The 6,739-nt window shown below is 35.9% G+C and overlaps 1 protein-coding gene across 5 annotated transcripts in view; it reads right to left on the minus strand.

The window, feature by feature from the left end:
• LOC108970763 overlaps window positions 1-6,739 on the minus strand; it is a 53,171-nt gene that overhangs the window by 45,038 nt on the left and 1,394 nt on the right. The gene's annotated exons all lie outside the window — the stretch shown is intronic.

Raw genomic sequence — 6,739 nt, forward strand, 5'->3', positions numbered from 1 at the left:
GTAATACTAATTTATTATCATCAAATTTCAAATTTCAATGGACTTGTATACTTATATGCTAGAAATTGCAAAACAAAAATATTTCTGGAAGGTACAACTTCTCTGCAATAAACTGGAGTTCTATTTTTCTGAAACTAAAATCGTAAGAATGTGAATCCATAAAATAAAAATAAATCGGATTGGAAAACTTTTGGGTTACATGAGTCTTATCGGCTAGAATACACCCCTTTTTCATCAATTTTTTTCGCATATAAAAAATTAAATATTCTATTATTTTATTTTTACAAACATACATTATTAACAAAGAAGTTCTGGAAAATAAATATTTTAAACTCAAAACGCAAATATGCGGTGGCAGGATAACTCCTTACAGGATCATAAAAAGTGCAGAAATGCGTGTTTTAGACAAAACCTTATCTTAAAACTTGGACGAAGCAAAAAAAAAACTGAAAATTAAATTTTTGGCAGACATTTGAAAATTTCGGTGAAATTTCCGAAATTTTTTTTTTTTTTTTTTCAAATAGTTGTAATGGAAAAAAATCTTTCGTCCAAATCTTTAAGAACTGTATCTCCAAGATCTGTTCATGAATATCAGTTGAGTAGTTCTTGAGAAATCTTTGCCAAACGCTTACAAAAACACAGTTTCTAGAAAGTGTTTAAAGGTAGCTTTTAGAGCGATATTCTAGGATGTTGAAGAATAATAAAAAAACGATATTTTTAAACCCATAAACTCATGTAGCTCCTTAAAGATCTGACTCCTATATTACTCAGACAAAGATTATTCCAATATATATATATTCTTTCCACTTTAGAATTATTTTGTTTGACAAATCTAACCATGGACAGTAAGTGTTCTTCACTTTCTTGAGATTAAATAGCAGTTAACGAAATCACAGCGGAATTTTCTCATCATCAAATCAGTTTCCAACATATTCCAGTTTACTGTAGATAAACATAACATTAAAATTATATAACTTTCTCGCGATTAAATAGCTGTTAACGAAATCACAGCGGAATTTTCTCATCATCAAATCAGTTTCCAACATGTTCCAGTTTATTGTAGATAAACATAACTTTAAAATTCTATAAATTTAGTATACTTTAGAATTTTTATCAGTAAAGAAAATTTTGAAATTCAAAGTATCGAAAATACCGACAGACTGTTAAACTCCCGCTCTTCAATAGAATACAAAATAGAATAGAAATACTTAAAGGCAATAGAATGAAAATACTTAAAAAATGTCCACTTATTTAGACCTCTCGATAGATATTTTTGAGATTTCTTTCCGATCAAGGATTTGAGTTCAGAAAGATATCAGAGACGTGTGAGAAATTCAGCTACGCAGGAGAAGAGCGCTTTGTAAACGCATTTATGAAACCAAAATATTAAAATCTCAGAATAAGCTGATACCTGATTTTAAGTCTGATTAAATTTAAATCTTTCACAGAATTTGTTGCTCCATTTTTTATAATTAATTAAAGCTAATATAATTAGAGAACATTTCATAATCTAATTCAAAAATAAATCTCAAATATTTTACAAATTAAATTGGAGAAATATGTTCCCAAAAATTAAGTTATCATATTTTAGCGCAATGGGTTTTTGTTGAATAGCTTTACTACTGCTACTTTTTTTATTATATTCACTGACATTGACCATGAAATCGCTTTCAATACCGGTTTCAAGTGTTTAGAATTGGCACTGCGTGACGTAGATCAGACGCACTTGATATGCGAGCACAGAACGCTTGGCGGCTTAGCGGCTTGGCGGCCGGCCAAAGAACGTTGTCACTTAGTTTTGAAATTGTATTCATAATTTTTTTCATAGTTTACCGGTTGATGCGATTATAAAGATATATATGTAGTAATGGGTACACCTGTATGCAAATTAATTTAATTGTTTGCTCGCGGCTTGCAATCTTACGTTTTCTGAAGTGTTTTACTTCCAAATCTACGGTGTTTCGAATGAACGTTCGCTGTCAACACTTTTGATTAATGGTACACTTAATCAGCTATTGGCGTCCGCGTCAACTTTGACTATTCTTTTGTTGCCTTAATGACTTTGGTTTTTGAGTTCTTCGATTAATTTTTATCAGTTTGGTAAAAAAATTACGGAAATGCTTCACATTATAAGAAATATTTCGTATTTTCTTTCAAGTGACTCAGTAACACGCGCTTGGTACCACTTGGAACTTTTCGAAGGCACTCAATTATTGCTTTGCAGGCAAAGTAAATCTCCAGATAAATTGAAATGGTATTAGCCAGCGTGGCTGCGCTATTCAGTCAGTTCTAAAACATTCTTTATATGTTTGCTTCTTTATAAGCTGTTTGCTCGCTTGTGGACTACTATATGTAGTCCATAGTCCCATAGAAGAGAAGAACTCTTATGTTCGAACTTATAAATTAACAAAAGGCTTAGTAGCCAATAAAAGTTTGCACAGGCATTTTATTTATATTTCCTCCAGCTCGGTGGGATGTCTGAAGGTATGCGCTCCCAAGTCTTGTTTTGCCTCACAAACCAGGAGCAGTTAACCAGGAAGTGTTGATTTTTTTCCAACTCATCTTCTGCCTTGCAGCAGCAGAGATAAGATTATCAATCTTAGCCCATAGACGCCAATAGAGCAATGGCATACTAAAAGACCCACAACTAGGGAGAAGCTAGCTAGAGATCATTAGATCTTGGAGAAAAAGGGTTTTGAGACTGCGCATATGCCGATGATAGCCAAGCTTCCGCGAAGCCCTGCTGTCTATTAGTAAAACACAAGAGGATAGCGGTTATAGAGTACATTTCCTTCCTTGCTCATCATCATGCTATTGATAGCGAGGTTAGTGCAGGCTGCCTCGAAGTTGGTGCCTCCTGGGTAACGACAAATAACCTACGGCTTTCACGGCCTTTAAATTCCTGCACGACTTTTTTTTTACGAGAGAATGGCTAAAAAAGCTCCTCTTACCCAATTTTTTGACTCTTTTGCACAACTATATATGAGTACTTACTTCATTTGTTGTTTTCGTTACTCATCTGGGCTGTACGGCATTGAGCAAACAACTAGCGGATGATTGCTTCACCACACAAATTAACAACCAAAAATATTATATCCCACGAAGCATAAAAGTCTCGCTGGCTCTCTCTCTCTACTATTAATACAGTACCATCCTTTATATGGTATATCTATAGTCTGAGAAGCGCGTATATTTTCTATCAGACGTAGCCTTACCTTATGGTTCGTGGGAATATATTTTCTATAAGTTAAGTGTACTTCATTAGTGAGCTCAATTATACCAGAGTCAAAGCTCCATTAGGCAATCACAATTGAATAGTTACAAAATCGTTGCAAAATGAATTTATAAATAAAAGCCTTTGGATGTACAATTAACGTTTGTAAGCGGCGCCTGAGCGTTGCAAAATGTTCGTAAATAAATAACTAAACAGTGTCGTTCACGCTCCAATTGCTCAGTTAGCGGTTAGTGAGGTATTTGCTGCGGTTTTATCACTAAGCATGGCATTATTAAATAATAACGACTTAACGGTATAGTATATGTATACTACATGTATATATAAATACACGTACTTAACTATAACGGGACCGTAAATGCAAAAAAAACAAAAAATGCCTAATGAAGTTATTTGGTGGGAATATATGACATATCTATATATATTCCTATATATAAATTATTATAATATATTTGGTATATTCGCAGTACCCAAGCTACTTCAAAAAAAAGCGCGGCGTAATGCAGCAATATTTTGAAAAACAAAAAAAAGTCGGCGCCTCCAACCAAAACGCTTACGTCACAAGTGGCAACACCAAAACCGCACCTCTTCTGTGCGCAAAATTGTTTTTTAGTTGTTTGTATAGCTGCTAAAGCTTTAGCAAATTCATAGCTCATATATCAGCCAGACCCGCCGCCAAGCCGTCAGACCGGCCGCAGCTCAGCGTCAACCCACAAATGTGTAAAAACAAATGAAGCTCTTTAAAACGATAACAAAAAACGCCGCGGAGCATGCGAAACTAGCATTTAATGCGTCATATACAAACAAACGCGCCAATGTGGCCCAATCGCCTGTTGCCGCAAACAATTGTTGCGCATGCGTTTTATTCCCCAGACAGTTGGCCGAAGTGCGCGGGGGCTTCCGCGTGTGTGCGTTTGTGTGGTTTCGCCATACGCTGGACAAACGAGTGCTTATATTGCATTTTAGCGACAAGTCACTTCAACGCAACTCACTTAAAAATAGCAGCTCATTTGCTGAAATTGATGCTGTCGATTTGTGGCCGTGTTTCTACAACAAAAAAATACTAAACTAGGCAATCGAGTGGTGCAATAGCTTTAGAGATTCGCTGACTGTTGAATAGATTTTCATCATTAGCTTTTGCATTCTTCAAAATAGGTTAGAAAATAATTTATTTTCCTATAGAGATCTATAGCGCGCTTCGAACCAACTAACTACAGCTTAATGGTCACAAACTAACATACAGTCGACTGAGTCTTCATTTAGCTGCAATTAGTTTCGTATTTAAGTCGTGATAGGTGCGCCCAAAGCGTTTGTGAATTATATAGACCTGCCTATAGCTTTTCTTAAAAAATTTTGTTTATTCATGTATGTATATGTATGTACTTAAGTGCTTTTGGAACAAAACCAGTTTCATGCGCAAATGTTTGTTTTAATTAAGAGGCGGAAGTTCCCAATAAGAGCTGATAAAAATATTTCCCATTTCATGGAGTATTTATTTTGCTGATTAATAATTGTAGTTAGAAAGTACTTAGAAAAATAATAATGAGCGAGATATTGGTGTAAGTTAGTGGGAGCAAATATAATGAGAAATTCCATTTTTCGAAATATATGGAATGGAATATGTGGCAATATATTGCAATTCTCATTCCTTGCCATATATCTAAGTGCACCTACGGTCGAATCGTATAACCATAATAAATAACTCTCATCCGAAGCTGAATAATGCCGAAACCGGCTTAGCCAATAGTTGTTCAAAATGATTCGTAGAACATTTTCCATATACACGATTTTACAGAAAAATATCGACTTTCTCTAGTACTCATATTTAGACTAGCATTCATCTAAGTCATTTCATAAGGTATAAAAAGTTTTAATTGAATTGGCCATCGTTGAGTAGTCATGAGTTTTTATATTGCTGCGGATTGTTAAAGATTGTACATATCAAATCCGTGCTCATCCTTGATAGGAAGCTTTGATGGGGGTAGAATATCGAGGAGAGAGCAAAACAGGCACAATCTGGAGTCTCTCACCGAAAGTAGTCCTTGAGCTCTACAACACGCTTATCAATACCATTATGTTCTATGGAGTATTTATGTGATGGAGGACTCTAAAAAGACTACACATTGAAAGAAACTCGAGAGCGTTCAATGGGCGGCGCTCATCAGCATGTGTGGTGCACTAAAGCCCACTCCAATCATGTCACTTAAGGCTAACTTGCCTATATTGTACGTAGAATTCGTCGGAAGGTGTAGGGCTACGAAAGTTGCTATCCGACTCAGAAAATTTGGGTTCTTAAGAAAGCACTTGTCTGTACACTCGAAAATTCTCATTCATTTTGACTTCATATGGATCACTTGGATCATTGAGTCACCAAACCGAACTCTGGCGGCTCTTTCATTATTTAAAGCCAAACTTCCTTGGTGGGGTTTCCCATCAGGAGCTCTCCATCAGCTCCAGTTTCAGACCTTGAACACATTACTAGTGCATTCACGGCCGGTTAAAGAGTGCCTAACCTCAAGTGTCAAGTGGACTTTTATGCGGCCATTTCTCTACTGGCTTTTACGCAGTTATATTGGGAACACCCTACATGTAGGATTTTAGTTTATTGTTATCTATAGACTACTTACGTCCTTTCTGGATGGCTTATAAAGCAATTCAACTCTCTATAAGGACCTTTTCTAATTTAAATTTATCTAAGCTTAAGAAGTTTAAAAGTACCTTAGTTAGCAGAATTAGTTCATTTGAAGGGGTCAGAAAGTACTGTAAAAAATTTTACAACATTGGACCGACAAAGAGGACTGGATTTTGATCGGTTAGTTTGTATGGTAGCTAAATGCTATATTGATAAGGCATCACCGGTTAAAACAAATAAGCAGCTTCTTGAAGAGAAAGCAACGTTTGCAAATTCAAGATCGACATCTGAGGGACTAGTTCGCATAACGTACAGAAGAAACGGACAGAGAGGCGGACATTGCTAAAACGACTCATATCGTCAACGTGACGATCATCATTTATATTGGTTGTCAAAAAAGTCTTGCGGTATTTTTATTTTTTTATTTTTTTTATTTTATTTTATAACGGTTTGATGACTCATGCCCAGCTCTTGACCGATGCTACAACTGCTACTATGCCGGTCTCTCAACCAATTCAGCGATTTTATCACAATTTTCAACGACAGGCCTTCCGGAGCGTGGCGCATCTTCCACCACCTCTACACCAGAACGAAAACGTTAAAACCATCATTGTGCGATGGAAATGGAAACTGTATCGGGTCCATAAACTGCACAAATTTTATTGGCGGCTTGAGATGCATTTTTGCCTTTATCGTAGTAGTACTTAAAATATGCCGATTTCTCTTTATTTTGCTCCATTTTTGCGACGCTATAACTCACGAAAGACTTAAAAGGAACCACAATCAATCAAACACGTGTTAGCGCGTGAAATGAGCTTTCCAAAAAGGTATAGCATGACCCGATGCGACGAATAAAACTAGAACTACGCGCTCTC

The sequence above is a fragment of the Bactrocera latifrons genome, unplaced genomic scaffold (assembly GCF_001853355.1).
Source record: "Bactrocera latifrons isolate USDA-ARS-PBARC rearing strain unplaced genomic scaffold, ASM185335v1 scaffold_107, whole genome shotgun sequence".
NCBI lineage: Eukaryota > Metazoa > Arthropoda > Insecta > Diptera > Tephritidae > Bactrocera > Bactrocera latifrons.